This window comes from Eriocheir sinensis, chromosome 53, assembly GCF_024679095.1.
Source record: "Eriocheir sinensis breed Jianghai 21 chromosome 53, ASM2467909v1, whole genome shotgun sequence".
In the NCBI taxonomy this organism is placed as follows: domain Eukaryota; kingdom Metazoa; phylum Arthropoda; class Malacostraca; order Decapoda; family Varunidae; genus Eriocheir; species Eriocheir sinensis.
Window position 1 is genome coordinate 11,393,382 of NC_066561.1, and position 20,551 is coordinate 11,413,932.

The window sequence follows — 20,551 nt, forward strand, 5'->3', positions numbered from 1 at the left end:
TACTGCTGCAGTAATTAAAGTTAGCTCTAATCAGTGTTTGGGCGGCTCTTGCTTTTCTCTCAGCTTCGTGTGTGTGTGTGTGTGTGTGTGTGTGTGTGTGTGTGTGTGTGTGTGTGTGTGTGTGTGTGTGTGTGTGTGTGTGTGTGTGTACCAATCTCTATTCTTTATTTTCCATTTTTCGTCAAGCGAGTCACACACACAAAAAGAAAAACTGGATAGCAATCACTCAGTATTTATTTATTTATTTTTTTTCATCTTTTTTAACCTCCATCCCTCTGTTACCCCATCGCTCCTATTCCTTTCCTCATAGTTATCCTCAATTTACTCCATCTATCAATCTGTATCCTCTATATATGTCTAATCTTTCTATGTTAATTCCCAAACCCATTCTTCTTTCCTCTTATCTGTGTTTCCCTTTCTTCCTTCCTTCCTCTCTATAATTTCTTCTTATGTGCTGTTCCTCTCGTTCTCATGGCCCTCGTCCTCCTCCTCCTTCTCCTTCTTGTACTTTCCTTTCTCCTTTCGTATTCTGTTCACATGATTTAATACTTTCTCCTGACCTCCTCGCCTTCTGCCCCGCTAGCTTTTTTATGTGTCTCAAGCTTTCCTTCCTCTTTTTTCCTCCCCCTATTTGTTGTTCCTTTGTTTTTCTTTGTTACGGATACGGAGTTGTGATGTTTTGTTGTTACTCGTGTGGCACCTCTTTTTTTTGTGCATTTTTAGTTTCCTTATTTGCCACTCTATGTAATGATTTTTTGAGTCGTTGTGAGTTTTTCACTTCTATGTAACCGTATTTCATGGGTTTTTTTTTGCTTTCTCTTTCTATATTCATCTTTTTCTCTTCCCAATATATGTCTTTTTTTTCTAAGGTGATTTTTCTGTTTTTAGTTTCCTTATTTCCAGCTCTGTAATTTTTGGTATGGTTGTGAGTTTTTTCCTTTTCTTTATCACCATGTTTCAAGTTTTTCCTTAGCTTCTTCTTTCTAATCTTTTTCCCTTCCCATTATACGTCTTTTTTTTTCTTGGGTGCTTTTTCAATTTTTTGTTTCCTTATTTACTACTCTATGTAATAATGTTTTGAGTGGTTGTGAGTTTTTCCTTCCTATGTTACTATGTTTCTAGTTTTTCTAGTGATTCTTCTTCCTATATTCATCTTTTTCTCTTCCCAATATACGTGAGTTTTTTCTTGGGTGATTTTTCAATTTTTTGTTTCCTTATTTGCTACTCTATGTAATTTTTGGAATGGTTGTGAGTTTTTTTCCTTTTCTTTATCACCATGTTTCAAGTTTTTCTTTTGCTTTTTCTTCCTCCATGTTCATCTTCTCTTCCTCATAAATATATATATATATATCTATATATATATATATATATATATATATATATATATATATATATATATATATATATATATATATATATATATATATATATATGAGTCGTCAAAGTAACGGCCTCGTGTTCAGGAGGACGCCTTGCCATCAAGCTGGGATTTTTCAGCCGCCGAGTGGCTTAAAATCACCTACATGCTGTCCAGAAGACCACCTATCAACCTGTACTCTAGGTTCTAGGATCAAAGATGAGCTCTGGGAGGGCAGCATGAGCCAATGCAAGATGGCGCCACTATAAACACTTGCCTGCGCCAGAACGGGCTGGGCCGACCATCAGGACCTACCGGAAAGAAGCCTCTTCCTCCTCCTAATCATTTGTATTTCGCCATAAGTATTTTTTTATTCATATGTTCGTATCGGTTCCTGTTCCCTTTCTTGCCCTTCTCAACACCATGCTCCTCTTTCATATCCTCCTCCTCCTGCTCCTCATGATCGCCGTCCTTCCCTTGCCAACAGCCCCATAACACATCCTCCTCTCCTTCCTTCTTCTCCTCCTCCGCAATTCATCTGAGGAAAACTGGAGTTGACACGAGATTGAGGGAGTCTAAAGCCTATTGGCCACTCGATAGTTGCTCAATAGACCACATTTTTCCTCCCTCCTTCCCTCCCTCTCTCCTGCCTTTCCTCCTTCTCTCCTTCCTCCCACTGCGTCGCTTATAAGGTGCCCCCTACAGCTGTGTCTGTCGCAGGAGAAATAAAAGAAGGAGGTGGAGAAGCAGGAGGAGGAGGAGGAAGCAGTGGCGGAATATGAGTTTCTTTGTGTGTGTGCAGCGGTATTTTTTTTATTATTTTTTTTACGTTGTTGCCTATTGCGTCGGTAGGCATCTTCCCGGTGGGGCCTGATGGTCGGCCCAAGGCTTCTTCCAGGAGGGGCCTGATGGTCTGCCCAGCCCGTTCTGGCGCATGCGAGTGTTTATAGTGGCGCCATCTTGCATTGGCTCATGCTGCCCCCCGGAACTCGTTCTTGATTTGCTTGGACGGCTTCCTCTAGAGTCCGGGTTGATGGGTGGTCTTCAGGACAGCATGTGGGTAGTTTTAAGCCACTCGGCGGTGACTGAAAAATCCTAGTGGTAGCGTGGGGATTCGAACCCGCGTCGTCCATCACGCGGCAAATGTGGGTCCAGTACACTATCATTTCGGCCACCGCCTACCCAGTCACGTCGGATCCAGATAACGATGTGGAGGTGGAAGAATATGTGCATTAAGGGATATATGTGTATAATGATAGACACCCATGTAAATACACACCCGCATAGATAGACAGAGACGGAAATATACTGTACAGAAATGATAAGACAAGTTACTAGATTCCTTATGGGTAGCTAGGTAGCAAACAGACATTTATGTAGCTTGAGAGGTACATAAACTAGCAGACTGGTAAACAGACATAGAGAAAATGTACGTATAAATATGTATAATAAGACTGATATTTTTACACCAAAAAAAGAAACTCAAGAGAAAAGGAAAAAAACAACACCCGCTTAGCACAGAACGAGTGGTCAGACGAGGGTCCAATTTCTGAGGGCGAGTTGTCCTGATACCGTTTTCTTGAAAGAGTTCAAGTCGTAGGCAGGAAATACAGAGGGAGGAAGGCTTCCAGAGTATACGAGCAAAGGGATGATAAAATGAATATGCTTGCCAACTCTAGCAAAAAGGATCTGAATACAATAATGATGAGCAAGAGTTTAAACATCCCGAGCAGCGGCGCCGAGGGAGGGAGGGAGGCATGCAATGAGCAAGTTCAGAAAATCAGCCAGCATGAAAATATCGAAAGAAGATAGACAGTGAGGTGAGTAGCGGAATATTTTTTTTTTTTACTACACTCTTTTTGTTCCCCTTGAGCCGTCTCCTTTGTCGTTCAAAAGAAAAAAAAAAGATGGAGAGGAAACAGTGCGGAAAAATTCAGGAGGTAGAAGACTGTCGGTGTGAGGAGGGGAACTGATGAAACGAAGAGCCATTGACTCCACTCTGGCCAAAAGGGCTGTGTGTGTGAAGCCTCCCAACACATGGGATGCACACTTTATAAGAGGGGGGACAAGGCCCTTGTTTATGGATAGCATCTGGGAGGAAAAGAAACTGGTGAAGGCGATACAGAACACCTACGGGGACAGCTGAGTGTCGCAGGCAGGTAGACACCTGCCGAGAGTGGCGTAAACCACTCCTGGGAGGCGAAGGGGTGCTGCAAGCCTATCAAGCACCCTCCGGTATCCTCATTCCCCATCTCCAACTTTTCATTAACACCAGTGAGTAGCTCACGTGTTTTCTAAAGACAAATTTTCATACTTTCCACAACAGACTACATTCACGCGGCACACACACACCATTTCCTCAGTATTTATCAGAATTTATGGCTAATCAAAATACAGATCTGGGATACTAGATGCACCTGGACAGACTCCACTTGATGACACACAGAAGTGTCCCAGCATTCCAACACACACACACACACACACACACACACAGGAACCAGACACACACACACACACACACACACACATACACACACACAGGAACCAGACACACACACACACACACACACACACAGGAACCAGACACACACACACACACACACACACACACACACACACACACACACACACACACACACACACACACACACACACACACACACACACACACACACACACACACACACACACACACACACACACACACACACACACACACACACACACACGCACACACACACACACACACACACACACACACACACACACACACACACACACACACACACACACACACACACACACACACACACACACACACACACACACACACACACACACACACACACACACGCACACACACACACACACACACACACACACACACACACACACACACACACACACACACACACACACACACACACACACACACACACAACATCCTGACATTCACGGGGTCAAGACCAACGCCTCGTCACCCAACGCGTCCCGGCCGACACCCTGAAGTTTCGAAGCATACTCTTTGGGTCACCCAGCAGCAGCGGAAGGTCAGTTCAGGCGGCAAGCAGTGTGGCAGCCTCGTCACTCAGGCTCGGAGCAAGATGTCGGCAACTTCATCAACGGTGTGCACTTGTTCCCACAGCTACATCACCCAGCCGGGCAACAACCAACACCTGTGTCTCTCAGACTCCGGAGCTTAGCACCTCCTTACTAGGCCTGGGTATACCTGAGTGACCTCCCATAAACCCATAAACTGCCCACCTGCTCCACCACCGTCAACTGTCACCTGAACCCAGCGTCTAGCCTGAGGATTAACACATGACCTGACCTAACCGTCATCTGAAGAGACCGTACCATTCTCCCCTCCCGGCACCACCGCACGGCACTTCCCCCACCCCACTCCTCCCCCACCCCAAGCTCCATCGCTCCAGCCTTCCCACAAATATCAGACCACCGAGCCTCGCCCCCCTTCTTTTTGTATTGTTCCATTTGCGAAGCAAAATTTTATTTATAATATGTAAATTTTCAGCCTGACGGCTGCCGCAACTAAATAAAACTTTTATTATTATTATTATTATTATTATTATTATTATTATTATTATTATTATTATTATTATTATTATTATTATTATTATTATTATTATTATTATTATTATTATTATTATTATTATTATTATTATTATTATTATTATTATTATTATTATTATTATTATTAATATTATTATTACACACACACACGACGAAGCTAAGGGTGCTGTGTGTTACTAGTGTGTTAGTGTAGGAGGAAGAGGAGGAAGAGGAGGAAGGATGGTATGTGGGAGGGTGGGAAGTTCAGGAAGGAATAGTAGAAGGAGGAGGAGGGTACGACAGGGGTGGAGGAGGAAGACAGAAAGGGAAGAGGAGGCAGGAAATGAGAGAGGAGAAAAAGTTAAAGCTTTCACGAACCTTCTTGGAAATTGGACACATCATCTCCTTCACTACCACTACTGTTATTACTACTAGCAGCATCACATGCACCACTCACACTACTGCCATCATCACCAGCATCATCATCATCATTATCACCATCAACATCATCATTTTCATCGTCAATCCCACTATCATTGTCCTCTTCATTATAACCATCCCAGTAAGTCATTTTCAGAATATTAAAACACTCGTCATATTAGCATCATATTAATCCATATACCTCGCATTATGAACCAATATTATGATGATGAATGGCGGCCCTCGTGTCTTTCAGCAGAAGACCCTCTCAACAGGAATTACATGACTCCAGGCTGGAGGCTGCAGAACGCTTAACCTCAGACCTTACTATCATTTCCGAGTGCGGTAAAAGGAACCTTGTGCCCTTCAATGCCTCAAAAACCCAATTTCTCCACCTAACAACTCGACACAATCTTCCAAACACCTATCCCCTATTCTTTGACAACACCCAGCTGTCATCTTCTTAAACACTAAACATCCTCGGTCTATCCTTAACTCAAAATCTTAACTGAAAACTTCACATCTCCTCTCTCGCTAAATCAGCTTCCTCGAGGTTGGGCGTTCTATATCGTCTCCGTCAGTTTTTCTCCCCCGCACAGTTGCTATCCATATACAGGGGCCTTGTCCGCCCTCGTATGGAGTATGCCTCTCACGTGTGGGGGGACTCCACTCACACAGCTCTCCTGGACAGAGTGGAGTCTAAGGCTCTTCGTCTCACCAGCTCTCCTCCCCTTACTGATTGATAGTCTTCTACCTCTTAAATTCCGCCGCCATGTTGCCTCTCTTTCTATCTTTTATCGATATTTTCACGCTGACTGCTCTTCTGAGCTTGCCAACTGCATGCCTCCCCGCCACCCGCGGCCACGCTGCTCACGACTTTCTACGAAAGCTCATCCCTTTACTGTCCAAATCCCTTACGCATGAGTTAACCAGCATCTTCACTCCTCTTTCTAGACAGAATCTAGAGTACGAGTTGAGAGGTGGTCTTCAGGACAGCCTGCTTGTATGTAGCGGCTGGCGGGACGCGAACTTGCATCCTCCTGGACGCCGCAACCGCACGCCGACCATTCAGTCACCTCTTCCTTACCTCAAGAAAGAGTCATTATTGTATTCATGACACACTTCCGCATGTCATAAGGGATAATTAGTTATAGATTACTGTTTGTGATAGAGATAGGAAAAGAAAATAGTGTGTAATAGTTTTTTCCCCTCTCCTTTTGCCTCAACAGGCTGTAATTCAGTCATTTTTGATCCTTTATATCCTGTTAACGTCTTCCTGTCCGTATTCTTAAATGAAACCACCTTAGCCGAATGTCCCCTCGGGCACGCTGGGGAAGGGCGTCGCCACGCCGCGGTCGAGGCAGGACAGCAGATGGCGCTCCATGCGCGCACGCACGTAGCGCACACGGCAGGGGTCCTGGCCGTGAGCGATGCTGAAGGCGAAGGCGAGGGCGAAGAGGCCGCAGCTGTGGCCGTCCCGCTGTCGTTGGACGGGCCTCAGCACGGCGCCCGTCATAAGGGTGCGTGCAGCGCCTACAGCTGCCGCACCAGCGCGGACGTGGAGGGCGAGAGTGTGTCGTACAGCGAGTCGTAGATCGCCAGCTGGCCGCCGAGCGCCGCGCCGTACGAGGACAGCAGCAGTCAGTGGGTGCCCCCTGTGCGGCCGTATTCCGCCATGGAAGCGAGGCGCTGCGGCGTAGACCTGTTCACCACCTGCAGGAAGAGCGACCCACTGCCAGGCTGTAGGGGCGGCAGGGTGAAGGCGGCGCCGCTGGCGTACAGGCCGCGAGTGTTCGGGAACTGTCGCTGCAGCAGCTCTTGGGTCAGGTCCATGACGTCATCAGACAGCCAGCGCTGGCCCAGGATGTCCCGCCGGTCGGCGCTGCTCAGGCGTCTCAGGGGAAGCAGCGAAGGAGGCGGCGGAGGTGATGGTGGTGGTGGTGGCGCAAGGTGTCGGGCCCTTGACGTCGCTTGTCTAGGATCTTCCTTGGGCGCGCCTTTACGTGTGAGGGCTTTCTTCAGAGCCACGACGCGGTCGTACACATACAGACACACGCTCACAATTACGCAGCCGCACACGCAAAGAAACACGCACACGTACACACACATGCACATCCGGCACGAACAGAAAGACCGACATCCGGGCTCCTGCCGGGGCTCCGTCACGTCACCCTCGGCGCCGGTCTTTGTCGCCTTCCTCTTTTTGTGTTCCTGGTCTTGCTCCTGCTGCCACGCCTGTATCAGGGCGTCTATGTCGTCCTGGCACCCGCAGATGTCGTCGGGGCGGCCCTCAAGCTTCAGCCTGCCGGAGCGTTCGTTGTATTCTACGGTGACGAGATACTTGTCGCTGAGGCGCTGCAGGATGCCTCCTCCGCCCTCCATGATCCTGCGCCGGTACCTTCGCGGCATCTTGTTGATCGACGTTTGCGTGACCACGGTCTTCGGGGGTGTTGTGGCCCACGTCTGTTCCTCCTCGGCGGGTTCCTGCGCGTCGTGGAACTCTTCCTCCCCCGCCGATGGCTGCTGTGTGCAGACACTTGCTCGCGCGGCAGTAGTGGTCCGACGCCCCGCTGCGGGACACTCGCTGGCGGTGGTTTTCACGTGAAAACAAAACCTTAGCGGGGAATATGACGCGATGTCAAACACAAGTCTGGCTTCACCGCACACAAGCCGTCCTTCCTGCAAGCACTTGATGAGAAATCAGGCATCCAAAGCCTTCTTCCGGAGGGTCCTGCGTCCCCTCTTCACCTTGATCCTCACGAAGCACTCCGTCTCCAGCTCCGCCACGATCGTCCAGTTCACGGCGACGAGGCACTCGCCGAACTCTTTGGTCAAGGCGTCCACGGCGACGCAACGCTCCGGGAGCAGCTCCACGGTCATGAAGGTGGCCGAGGATCGCCGCCTGTAGCAGCAGCAGCGGGTTGCCATCTCGGCCACCAGGTGCAGGGCCGTCACCTGCTTGGAGGCGGGGACCCGCACGCAGCACGCAATGGTCGTCTTGGTGGCCATGCGGAATGACACAAGTCCTTCTGAACGTAACTGTCCAGAACATACCTGTTATAGGGGCACGATGAGGCACTAGACCTCGGTTTGTGCGCCATGAGCTTGCGTTGGTTGTCGCAGCTTGGAGTTGACATTGCACCCCCCCGAGTCTAGAGCTAGCGGGACACAACCCCCGACTGGCACCCGCTTTTCAATGCGTGTACTACTGATTTGTGGAAAGCTGTAGGGCCAACCTCGTGTATAGGGCATCGCTGAGTAGGGGAGGAAAAGAGCGTAGGTATTAGATGGAAAGAAGAAGCAGAGCGGAATGAACCTATGTTAAGAGTGGAAAAGAGTGAGAAAGAACAAGGAAGAGAAGAAACAAATGTAGGGTAGAGAGAATACAGGGAGGAAAAAGAGAGAAGTGAAGAGCGAGAAAGTTATATAGCGAGAAAGAATTGAAGTATATCATGAAAGGAAAGAAACAAATAAAGGAAATACTAGACAAAGGGAGGAACGAAGGAAAGAAGGAAGAAATTTGTGAAAGTAGTAGAAAGGAAGAATAGAGAATAGAGAGAGAGAGAGAGAGAGAGAGAGAGAGAGAGAGAGAGAGAGAGAGAGAGAGAGAGAGAGAGAGAGAGAGAGAGAGATTTACATAGATTTACATAGAAAATCAGACCACACAGACCCCATGGTCCAGACTTGGTGGTCTGTCCTTAAACCTAAGTGATTTTACATTAATCAGAAGACTCCAAAACGTTGCATCTCTACTCTAGTTGATATTAAGTTGAAGGAAGTGACGGTCGAGCTTATTTTTGAAGGAGTCAATCGTGTTACACTGGACCACTGATGGTGGAAGCTTATTCCATTCTCGCACTACAACGTTGGTGAAGAAAAATTTGGTGCAGTCTGAATTTACTTGTCTACATCTGAGTTTTACGCCATTGTTCCTCGTGCGCAAAGTGTCATCGATCATAAACAATGTTGATCTGTCTACATTCGTGAAACCATTAAGTATTTTAAAACATTCGATCAGTTTTCCTCGGAGGCGACGTTTCTCAAGAGAGAACATGTTAAGGGTAGAGAGAGAGAGAGAGAGAGAGAGAGAGAGAGAGAGAGAGAGAGAGAGAGAGAGAGAGAGAGAGAGAGAGAGAGAGAGAGAGAGAGAGAGAGAGAGAGAGAGAGAGAGAGAGAGAGAGAGAGAGAGAGAGAGAGAGAGAGACCTTCCTGGACGACACATGCCACCACCTGTGATAAGATCCCGGTACTGCACTGGGCCAGACGAGACCGCCACACAGGGGGGGAGGCATTGCGGTTTGCCACCGAAACGGCCTGCAGATGGACGCCCTCACCACAGACACTCCCTGGAAATGGAGATGATGTTCCTCCGCATCATTCTCGAGGACCGAGCGCTCTACTCCTCTGTGCCATGTACCGGCCACAGTGGCAAGGCAGCGCCCCTCTCATCTACCTCACAGAGCACCTGGACGACCTTATGGCTGTCCACAGCTGTCAGTACGCGATGGTTGTGGGCGACCTAAATCAACACCTGGTGGCGAGGGCCTTCACCGAGCTCACAGCGGTGCATGGATTGCACAACCATGTTGAGTTCCCGACACATCAGCGTGGAGGCTCCCTGGACCCTGTGCTCACAGACCTGCCGAGAGACTGCGTGCTGTGCTGCCCACTAGACCGTGTGGGCAGCTCCGACCACAATGCCATACTCACCACCATCAGCCTGGCCCCAGCGCGTGAAGAGGAACACCAGCGAGTCATCTGGCTGTGGGACCGCGCGGACTGGACGGCTGCAAGGCCCCTGGCAGCGACTGCATGGGGCACAGTCCTTAACGGTGATCCACAACATGACGTCTCCGCCCTCACCACTGTCCTCAATACCGTCCAGCAGCAACACGTCCCCCACCGCACCTACTCAACCAGCCCAAAAGACCAGCCTTGGTTCGGGTACAGGTGCCGTATTGCAGCTGAAATGAAACACAAGGCTTGGACACGATATAAAAGACACCCCACGCAGGAAAATAGGGCCCAACACAGACGAGCCAGCAAAAATATGACGATTACAGCAAAGTGGGCAAAAGAAAGGTGGGATGCCGACAGGAGGAGAAAGCTGTCCTCTAACCAAAACGACCCGAAACAGTGGTGGGGGCTGGTGAAGGAATAGCAGCCTTACCCCCCAGGAACGTATCCCGCCCCTGAGGAAACCCGACGGAGACCTGGCCATCACCAGCCGGGAAAAGGCTGACCTGCTGGCCTGTCACTTCAGTCAAAAGATGACAACCCAGGAACCAGACAGGCAGCCGCCCACCCTCCCCCAACTCATCGCCTCAAGACTAGAGAGTGTGCTAATCTCAGAGGACGCTGTCAGGAGACATCTGAGGGGCGTCAACACCAGGAAGGCGCCAGGCCCTGACAGCGTCAGTCCATACTTACTGCGGCGATGCTCCGATGAGCTCACCACCTCCCTCGCCCAGATCTTCCGGCGATGCCTGCAGAGCGGGGTGTGGCCTGCACAGTGGAAGGAGGCCAGATTCACACCCGTACACAAGAAAAAATTCAAGGTCCGAGCCAGGCAATTACAGGCCAATATCACTCCTCCCAATCATCAGCAAGATATTTGAGAGGATCATCGGGGAGCAATTGACATCCTTCCTCGAGGAAAACCACCTGCAGTCACCGAAGCATTTTGGTTTTCGGAAGGCCGTACACCTCAGACCTCCTCCTTCTCCTCTCAAAGTCCTGGCATGACGCCCTTGATGACGGCCACCCCTCTCTCGTGATTGCCCTGGATATAGCTGGCGCGTTCGACTCCGTTTGGCACCGCGGTCTGACGGCGAAGCTACAGTAACTAGGCATCACGGGGGACCTGCGCCTGCTCTCAAACTACCTGTTATGCAGGATCCTACTTGTATCAGTAAACGGAATCACCACCACCATCTTCCCTGTGGAGGCCTCCGTTCCACAGAGGTACGACCTTGGACCTATTCTGTGGAAAATATACTTAAACGACCACCAGCAAACCATCCTGGCAGCAAGCGCTTACGCCGACGACTGCACCCTCTCCAGAACATACAAGAGGAGGAAGCCCAGGACGTGATAGAGTCCGTCAACAGACAGTTGGCAGACATAATGGCCTGGGGAAAGAGGTGGCAAGTCAGGTTTGCCCCTGACAAAACCCAGGCCATGGTAATATCACGTTCTCGGGAGGACGCGAGGCAACTCCACGGCAGACTGAGATTCGGGAACGACACCATCCCCCTGCAGGCCAGCGTCGACATCCTGGGCGTGGAGGTGGACTCCCAGCTGCGGTTTGACCGTCACCTTGAAAGGGTGGCGCACAAAGCCTCCCAGAAGGTGAACCTCCTGCGCCGCATGAAGAACCTCCTTGATGCTGAGGGCCTGAACACCCTCTATAAGGCACAAGTCCGTCCAGTGATGGAGTATGCACCGCTCACCTGGATGGCCAGCGCCCGCTGCCACCTTAACCTGCTAGACAAGGTGCAGAGGAGGGCTGAACGCCTCATCAACGGCACCCAGCACCACCGACCGAGCCAGTGGGAGACACAGCGACAACAACAACAACAACACCCACACGAAGGAAGGGCAAGACCAGCCACGAACCAGCTGAATAGCCTGGAGCACCGTCGCCGCGTCGCTGCCCTGACGGTGCTACACAAGGCACAAGTGGGCATAGTGCCCCACCTGACGGACCTGAGGGCTACCTGGAGGAGGTCTGAGCGCAGCACGAGAACGGTGCTGAGCAACGCCTCCCTCCTGGAAGTGCCAATGGCCCGCTCCAGCACCCACCAACGTGCCTTTTCCATCGCAGCGGTGGTGTGGTGGAACAATCTCACTGCTGATGTGGATGTGACACCACTGTCCACTCAGCAGATGAAGGTTGCGTCCCACAGGTGGCTACTCTTACACACACCGTAAACATGTATATAATTGTATAATATAATCGGCAGAAGCTTTTAAATAGCTCCCCAACGGTTGGGGGATCTTTAGCATAGAAAAATAATACTGCCATGTACTAATGTACTGAACATGTTTAAATAAATAAAAAAAGAGAGAGAGAGAGAGAGAGAGAGAGAGAGAGAGAGAGAGAGAGAGAGAGAGAGAGAGAGAGAGAGAGAGAGAGAGAGAGAGAGAGAGAGAGAGAGAGAGAGAGAGAGAGAGAGAGAGAGAGAGAGAGAGAATGCCCAGGTGTTTGTAAGTGAATTGGTTATTGGTAAGACTCAAGTTCTCACCTGTGCCTTATGGAGGGAAGGTGGAGGAGGAGGAGGAGGGAGGAGAAGGAGGAAGTAGCGAAGGTGAAATATAGAAAGTGGGATAAACGAAAAGAAGGATAGAGGGGAGATGCATTGATGGAAAATAGAAGGGAAGTAAGTGTTGAGTAGAGATGGAAAAGGGAGGAAGGGAGATGAAAAGAAGGAGGTACGGACGGTAAACCATAGAAAGTAGGAGAAAGGGACGGGAAGAGAGAGGAAGGGGGCAAATGGCGGAAAATAGAAAGGAAGGAAGTGTTGAGTGAAGATGGAAGAGGGCGGGAGGAAAGGGGAAAGAAGAAACAAAGAAGGAAGAGAAGAAACAAAGAGGATGAAGTGAGGAAGGAAAGAAGGAAGGAAAAAGAGGTAAGGGTGTGAATGAGGGAAGACATGAAGGTATAGAGAAAGGAAGAGAAGAAACAAAGAGAATGAAGAGAGGAAGGAAAGAAGGAAGGAAAAAGAGGTAAGGGTGTGAATGAGGGAAGACATGAAGGTATAGAGAAAGGGAGGTACTTAAAAAAGAGGCAGAATGGAGGGGAAAACGGAGGAAAAAAGAAGGAATTATTAAAAGGAAAATAAACTGGGAGAGGGAAGTAGGGAATAGAAGATGTCAGAACGTGAATGAACATAAGAACATAAGAACGTAAGGAGTCTGCAAGAGGCCGGTCGGAAGGAAGATATGAAAGTAAAGAGAAGTTAAGAGCGAGGGAAGGTGGGAGAAGGAACCAAGAACTGCGGAAGGATGTGGAAGGATGAAAGAGACGGAAGGAATATAGATATGTGCATTTTGGGTACTTTAGTTGACGTTATCCATGAGACAGAATGGCATGTGCTGTGCAGTTACGATATCAGAGGTGAAAGTCGCTGCTCCCGAACCGTAGACTTAAAACATTATTTGGAGGGAAGATACAGTTCATACATTTGGAAGATTTGATACAGTATTTTGGAAGATTTGATACATTTTGGGAAGATTTGATACATTTGGAAGATTTGATACTTTTTTTTGGAAGATACAGTTGACACATTTGAAAGATATGATACATTTGATACATTTGGAAGATTTGATACGTATTTTTTTGGAAGATACACTTGATACATTTTGGAAGATACAGTTGATACATATTTTTTGATAGGTACGGTGTGAGTTGTAGTAATATAGTTTCTTGGCACTCCCTTATGAAGTATGTTATGAGGATTTTATTTTATTCACGCACGTACACGAAGGGAGCCAGGCACATAACGCATATATGCCTCGCCTGGGGGTGGCACTGCACGGTGAGACGGTCCGGGAGAAGGCGACTCTCAAGGCACACAAGCCACGCAGAAAAAGTCATAATAACGTCACAGAGAAGAAGCGCCACGCATCAAGACCCTCCGCGCGGCCCTCCAGCATCCTGGAGCACACCAAGGACCTCTGGGTGTTCCGCGGCACTGGCAACCACGGCCTGAGTCCCGGCCAGCCGCTGCCTCTCGGTCGTCTCAGCCGCGGCCACGTCAACGACTGGGCGGTGGTGGGAGCGGGCGTGGTGGCCTCCTCAGTGGGCGTGGCCTTGCTGGTGTGTGGGTCTCTCCTTGTCCGAGGGCGTAGCAAAGCCGGGCCCATGTGGGAGGCGTCCTCGTACTGGCGTGAGGGAGCGGACGGGGACGTGGTGATGGCGGTGGGCGGCAGCAGCGAGGAGGACGAGGGGACGCTCACGGATTCCGAGGGGACCGTGTTCGTGGTGACGGAGACCCACCGCGGCCTCAACAACCACCTCTACCTCCTGCTGCAGAGGGACACGGCCACCGGTATCACCCCAGACACGCTGCCAGACCCCGCTCACCCTCCCCGGCTGACCCCACCACGTCCCCCGCCTGGCACTGACCCCCCGGCCGCCCCTCGCCGCCCCGTCCGTCCCACGCCCTTAAGGAGAGGAAGGGAGTCAGTTTCCTGCCTCGGCTCCTCCCTCGCCGCTAACTGGCATTAAGGATTCCGCTCGCCTCGACACGGGACTGTACTTTGGGAGCCCGCCGCGCCGACCCTCACCTGGACCTATTTCTCTCTCCCCTCTCCTTCCCCTCTCCTTCTCTCTCCCTGTCCGCCGCGGGGTGCCACACGGACGCAGCAACAAGGCAGCAGCATCACCGTGCGTGCGTGTGTGTGTGCGTGCGCCGGGACACCAGTGATTCATAGTATTAATGCGTTTATGTTTATGTTAGTCAGATGTCTTGGTGCCATTAATCGTTTTGGGGTCTCGAGGCTCAAAGTGATGAAGACGAAGCAGCTCGGGATGAAAGATAAAACCCAACCCTAAGCCTCCCACGCCTCTCATACAGTAAAAGGGACTCCATAAGCTCATCCAAGACGCTAAACATAATCCTTGTACAGAGCCTTGCCCATGTGTTAGAGGGAAGAAAGAGCAGAAAGAAATATAGAAAGAAAGATAACACCCAACCCTAGGCCTCCCAAGCTTCTCATACAGTAAAAGGGACTCCATAAGCTCATCCAAGACGCTAAACATAGGCCTTGTACAGAACCTTGCCCATGTGTTAGAGGGAAGACAGAGCAGAAAGAAATATAGAAAGAAAGATAAAACCCAACCCTAAGCCTCCCACGCCTCTCATACAGTAAAAGGGACACCGTAAGCTCACGTAAGACTCCTGTAAAAGTAAAACAGTAAATATAAACCATTCAGAGAGTCTTGTCGATGTGTTAGCGGGAAGAAAGAGAAAAAAAGAAAGAAAAACCCAATCCTACGCCTCCAACGATCCCCTTGACACTAAATGAGACTCCGTAAGCTCATCCAAGAATCTAGTAAGCATAAGCCTTGCCGAGAGCCTTGCCCATGTTAGTCTCTGCCCCGCCCTCTCTCCCTGTCGATGGTCCGTCTCTCCGAGGTGTTGCCGGGTCAAGGCCGCGAGGGAATAAGACAGTGCGTGGCCGTTAGCGGTGTTAATGAAGAGTGACGGGAGGGAACTAGGGTGTGGGTGTGTGGGTGTGTGCCTACGTAGCTAGCTGGTCCTGTTAGGCCTGGTCGCTGCTAGGGATGTGATGGAGTGGGGAAAAGAGCAAAGAGTGAGAAATTATGAGAGAATGAGAAAGGAAGAGTAAAGCATAAGAAAAATAAGAAGGAGTAAAGAGTAAAACAAAACTAAGAAAAGTGTAAGGAGTTAGACAAGTAAAGAATTAGACCAAAAAGTATAGAGTGAACGAGGAGGATTATGCCCCTGTGCCAATTTGTACGCGGTAAGGAATGTGTATAAAACTAGGGTGAGGATTACTTGTTCCAATTTGTACGCGGTAAGGAAGGTATTAATAGAATGGTCAGTATTATATGTGCCAATTTGTACGCGATGAGAAGGGTATAGGATCAGTATTACGAGTGCCAATTTGTACGCTAAGAATGGTGCAGAAAGAGGGTCAGCATAACTTGTGCCAATATGTACGCAGTATATAAATATAATGTATGTTTAACAAGGGTGAGGATAACGTGTGCCAATTTGTACGCGATAAGGAAGGTATAGGATCAGTATTGTGTGTGCCAAGTTGTACGCGGTAAGAGAAATGTTAAACAAGGATCAGTATTTTGTGTGCCAATTTGTACGCGATAAGGAAGGTATAGGATCAGTATTGTGTGCGCCAATTTGTACGCGATAAGGAAGGTATAGGATCAGTATTGTGTGTGCCAATTTGTACGCGATTTGGAAGGTCTAGGATCAGAATTGTGTGCGCCAATTTGTACGCGATAAGGAAGGTATAGGATCAGTATTGTGTGCGCCAATTTTTACGCGATAGAAAGAAATCGAAAACGAGGGCGATGTCAACCCCGAACGAAACTCTCCAGCAGAGCACAAGGAGGCAATTTACCTGTCAATCTACCTGCAGCGCTAAGTGTCAGGTGAAGCCAACAGGTGTGAGATGCTCTATATGAGATAGCCGCCGCCAAGCAGTTCTATGTACGGCAGGAGGAATAGAGGTGACACTCCTGAGGCTGCTGGGAAACTAAACCGACGAGACCTCTGCAAGCACGTGAGACAGAGCTAAGAGGAACGGTGAAACAAGTGGAAGGGAAGAAAGATAAGGGACGAGGAACAATGAAACAAATTAAGGCGAGGAATAGAGGTGACACTCCTAGGGCTGCAGGAAAACTTAACCGAAGAAATCTCCACAAGCACGTGAGACAGCCAAGAGGAACGGTGACACAAGTGGAAGGGAGGTTTCTGTAAGAGGAAAGATAAAAGACGAAGAACAATAAAACAAATTAAGGCGAGGTTTCTACAAGAGGACTGAAACCTAAACCCGAGGCCTCAGGAGAGATAAGATACGAGGAACAGTGAAAAAAATGCAAGTGAGGTTTCTATAAGAGAAAGAAAACCTAAAACCAAGGTCTCACGAAGCTAGGCAAACACCAAAACGAAGTGAGCTCTCTACAACAGGACTAAAAAACAGAAAGTCAAGGCCTCACGAATCTACGAGGAACAGCATAACGAAGTGAGCTCTCTACAACAGGACTAAAAACCAGAAAGCCAAGGCCTCACGAATCTACGAGGAACAGCATAACGAAGTGAGCTCTCTACAACAGGACTAAAAAACAAACACCAAGGGCTGACGAGGCTAGACAAACAGCATAACGAAGTGAGCTCTCTATAACAGGACTAAAAAACAAACACCAAGGGCTGACGAGGCTAGACAAACAGCATAACGAAGTGAGCTCTCTATAACAGGACTAAAAACCAAACACCAAGGGCTTGCCAGGCTAGACAAACAGCATAACGAAGTGAGCTCTCTATGGAAGGACTAAAAGCAAGAAAACCAATTCCTCACGGAGCTACGAGGAACAGTGAAGCCGAAAGAAGTGAAGTTTTTACATACAAGGAGAAGAAAAACTAATACCGAGTCCTCTGAAAGTAAAGAAAAACAAGAGAAGCGATATGTCTTATGAGAAACGAAGTGTGCTGTTTATACGAGAGGAAGAAAAACTAGAAAAAAACTTCAACTCGAGGCCTCTGTAAGCTATAAACAAAAGAATCGCTATCTCTTCCTAGTAAAATATAGATTCTAAAGACAAAGGAAGTAAAGAGAAACAAAAGAAACAATGCGTATCTCTTCCTAGTAAGAGCTAAACTATAAAGACCTTTGTACAGCCTAACCCATAGATAACTCTTTGTAGACAGAACAGGCAGTAACCAACCCGGATCTTTGTACTGTAAGATATCGTATTATACAGTATAGTAGGAACCTTTGTATAGCAGGTGATAACAGTAGGTAGGCAGACCTTTATAAGCGGCAGAGAGGAAATAAAGAGATGTTACAGAGGAATACATAAACGTTTGAAGTCTTTGTATAGAGGATAATGATGATTTTGAATGGAACAAAATACGAAAATCATTTAAGAAGCATATAAGAAGCATTTGTAGGGCAGTTTTAGGACAACAAACAGAAGGAAAATAAAAAGATGACCGGAATATATAAACGATAGAAGTCTTTGTATAGAGGATAATGATGGTTTTTAATGGAACCAAAGATAGGATAAGCGTATAGCAAATATGTGTAATGGAATATTTGAACGAAAAACAGAAGGATTTTTTTTTTTTTAAACAAAGGAGGCAGCTCAAGGGCACTCAAAAAAAGAAAACAATAAAAAAAAGCCCGCTATCCGCTGCTCCCTAAAGAGAATCAAAAGAGGTGGCCGAAAGAAAGGTCAATTTCGGGAGGAGAGGTGTCCCGATACCCTTCTTTTGAAAGAGTTCAAGTCGTAGGCAGGAGGAAATACAGATGAAGGAAGATTTTACCAGAGTTTACCAACGTGAGGGATGAAAGAGTGAAGATGCTGGTTTCTCTTGCATAAGGGGTTTGGACAATATAGGGATGAGCATGAGTAGAAAGTCGTGTGCAGCGGGGCCGCGGGAGGGGGGCAGGCATGGAGTTAGCAAGTTCAGAAGAGTAGTCAGCGTGGAAATATCGATAGAAAATAGAAAGAGAGGCAACATCGCGGCGGAATTTAAGAGGTAGAAGACTATCAGTAGGAGGAGGAGAGCTGATGAGACGAAGAGCCTTAGACTCCACTCTGTAAAGATGTAAGTGTAATATATAAACGATGGAAGTCTTTGTATAGAGGACATGACGATTTTTAATGGAACCAAATATAGGATAAGCGTTGAAGAAGCATTTGTAGGGGAACATTTAGACGAGAAACTAAAGGAAAATAAAAAAAAGAAAGGTGGAATATATAAACGATGGAAGGCATTGTATAAAGAATATGAAGATTTTATATGGAACAATATATAGGATAGGAATTTAAGAAGCATTTGTAAGGGAATATTTAGACGAGAAACTAAAGGAAAAAAAAAATGAAAGGTGGAATATATAAACGATGGAAGTCTTTGTATAGAGAATATGAAAATTTTATATGGAACAAAATACAGAATAGGAATTTAAGAAGTATTTGTAGGGGAAATGTTAGGACGAGAAATAGAAGGAAAATAAGAGGATATGTGAAATATATAAACGATGGAAGGCTTTGTACAGAAAATATGCAGATTTTTAATGGAACAAAATATAGGATAAGGATATAGTAAGCATGTGTAAGGGAATTTTGTGTCGATAAACAAAAGGAAAATAAAAAGATGACTGGAATATATAAACGATGGAAGTTTTTGTATAGAGAATATGAAGATTTTATATGGAACAAAATACAGAATTGGAATTTAAGAAGTATTTGTCGGGGAAATGAGAGGACGAGAAATAAAATAAAAATAAAAAGATAAGTGAAATATATAAACGATGGAAGGCTTTGTACCGAGAATATGCAGATTTTTAATGGAACAAAATAAAGGATTGGAATTTAAGAAGTATTTTTAGGGGAGTGACGGGACGAACAGAAGGATAATATAAATGGATAAAACGAGAATGGAGGTATAATACAAACTCAGACAGAATGAAAACGTAAAGAATGCGATAAAAAATAGATAATACGACATTTTGAAGAAAACAAATATAGAAAGATAAAATATATAATAGAAAAAATCGATAAAAACGGGGGTAAATTTAGAGGTGATACATACACACGAAAATAAAAGTATAACAAAAGCTCAAACGGAATGAAAACTTGAAGAACACGATAAGAAATAGATAATACGGTATAGAAAACTTATACCGACTAAAATAAGCAGTAAAAGCTAGGATAGGTAAACGGGAGGCCTTTGAAGGGAGGAAAAATAAAGAAACTGACGAAAATTTTTATCATTGGAGAAAAGAAGGAAAAAGAGGGTGAGGAGGCGTCTCTAAAAAGAAAAAAAAACTAAGGGCCATATTCTGAAACATTTCGGGGCTCGCCCACCCTGCCACACCTGACAGGGGATTCATAGAGGTTGTTGTGGGTTCTTCCATGAGTAGTTTTAAGAGCCTATTGATAGTTTGACAAGGCTTCTGCACCATGAAAGTGAAAAAGCACTCCTGAGAACCCAATCTCCTCTACGGACCTTGGAAATCGTTGCTGTGGGGCCGATAGCGTCTGGGAATACGAGCCTAACGCCCCTTTCTCTCTTTTTCTTCTTCTCTCTCTTCTTATTCCTCACCTGGTCATCCTCATATCCTCTTCCCTCTCCGCGGACTCTTTGCAGCGCTGCTCAGCATATTTGCCGCTGATGAATAATGGAGATGAATGGATGCTTTCACACGCACTCACGACCACTAAAAGTAGCGCTACAAACAGATTTGCGTGGTTGGCTTCGCTGCCGGTAGCGACCACAAAAAGTAGCGCTGCTCGTCACGATACATGGCATTCAATGGGAGTTTTCACACGTAGCTGCAGCAGCGCCACTTTTTTAGCAGCGCGTGCGTGGCGCGATTGTAGCGCTGCTAACGCCCTACTCAATTTTAGTAGCGATGCTGAAAAGCGCCGTTAATTTGACACTCACCCCACAGCACTTTCTAGAAAGATAAGCTGCGCTTCACAGC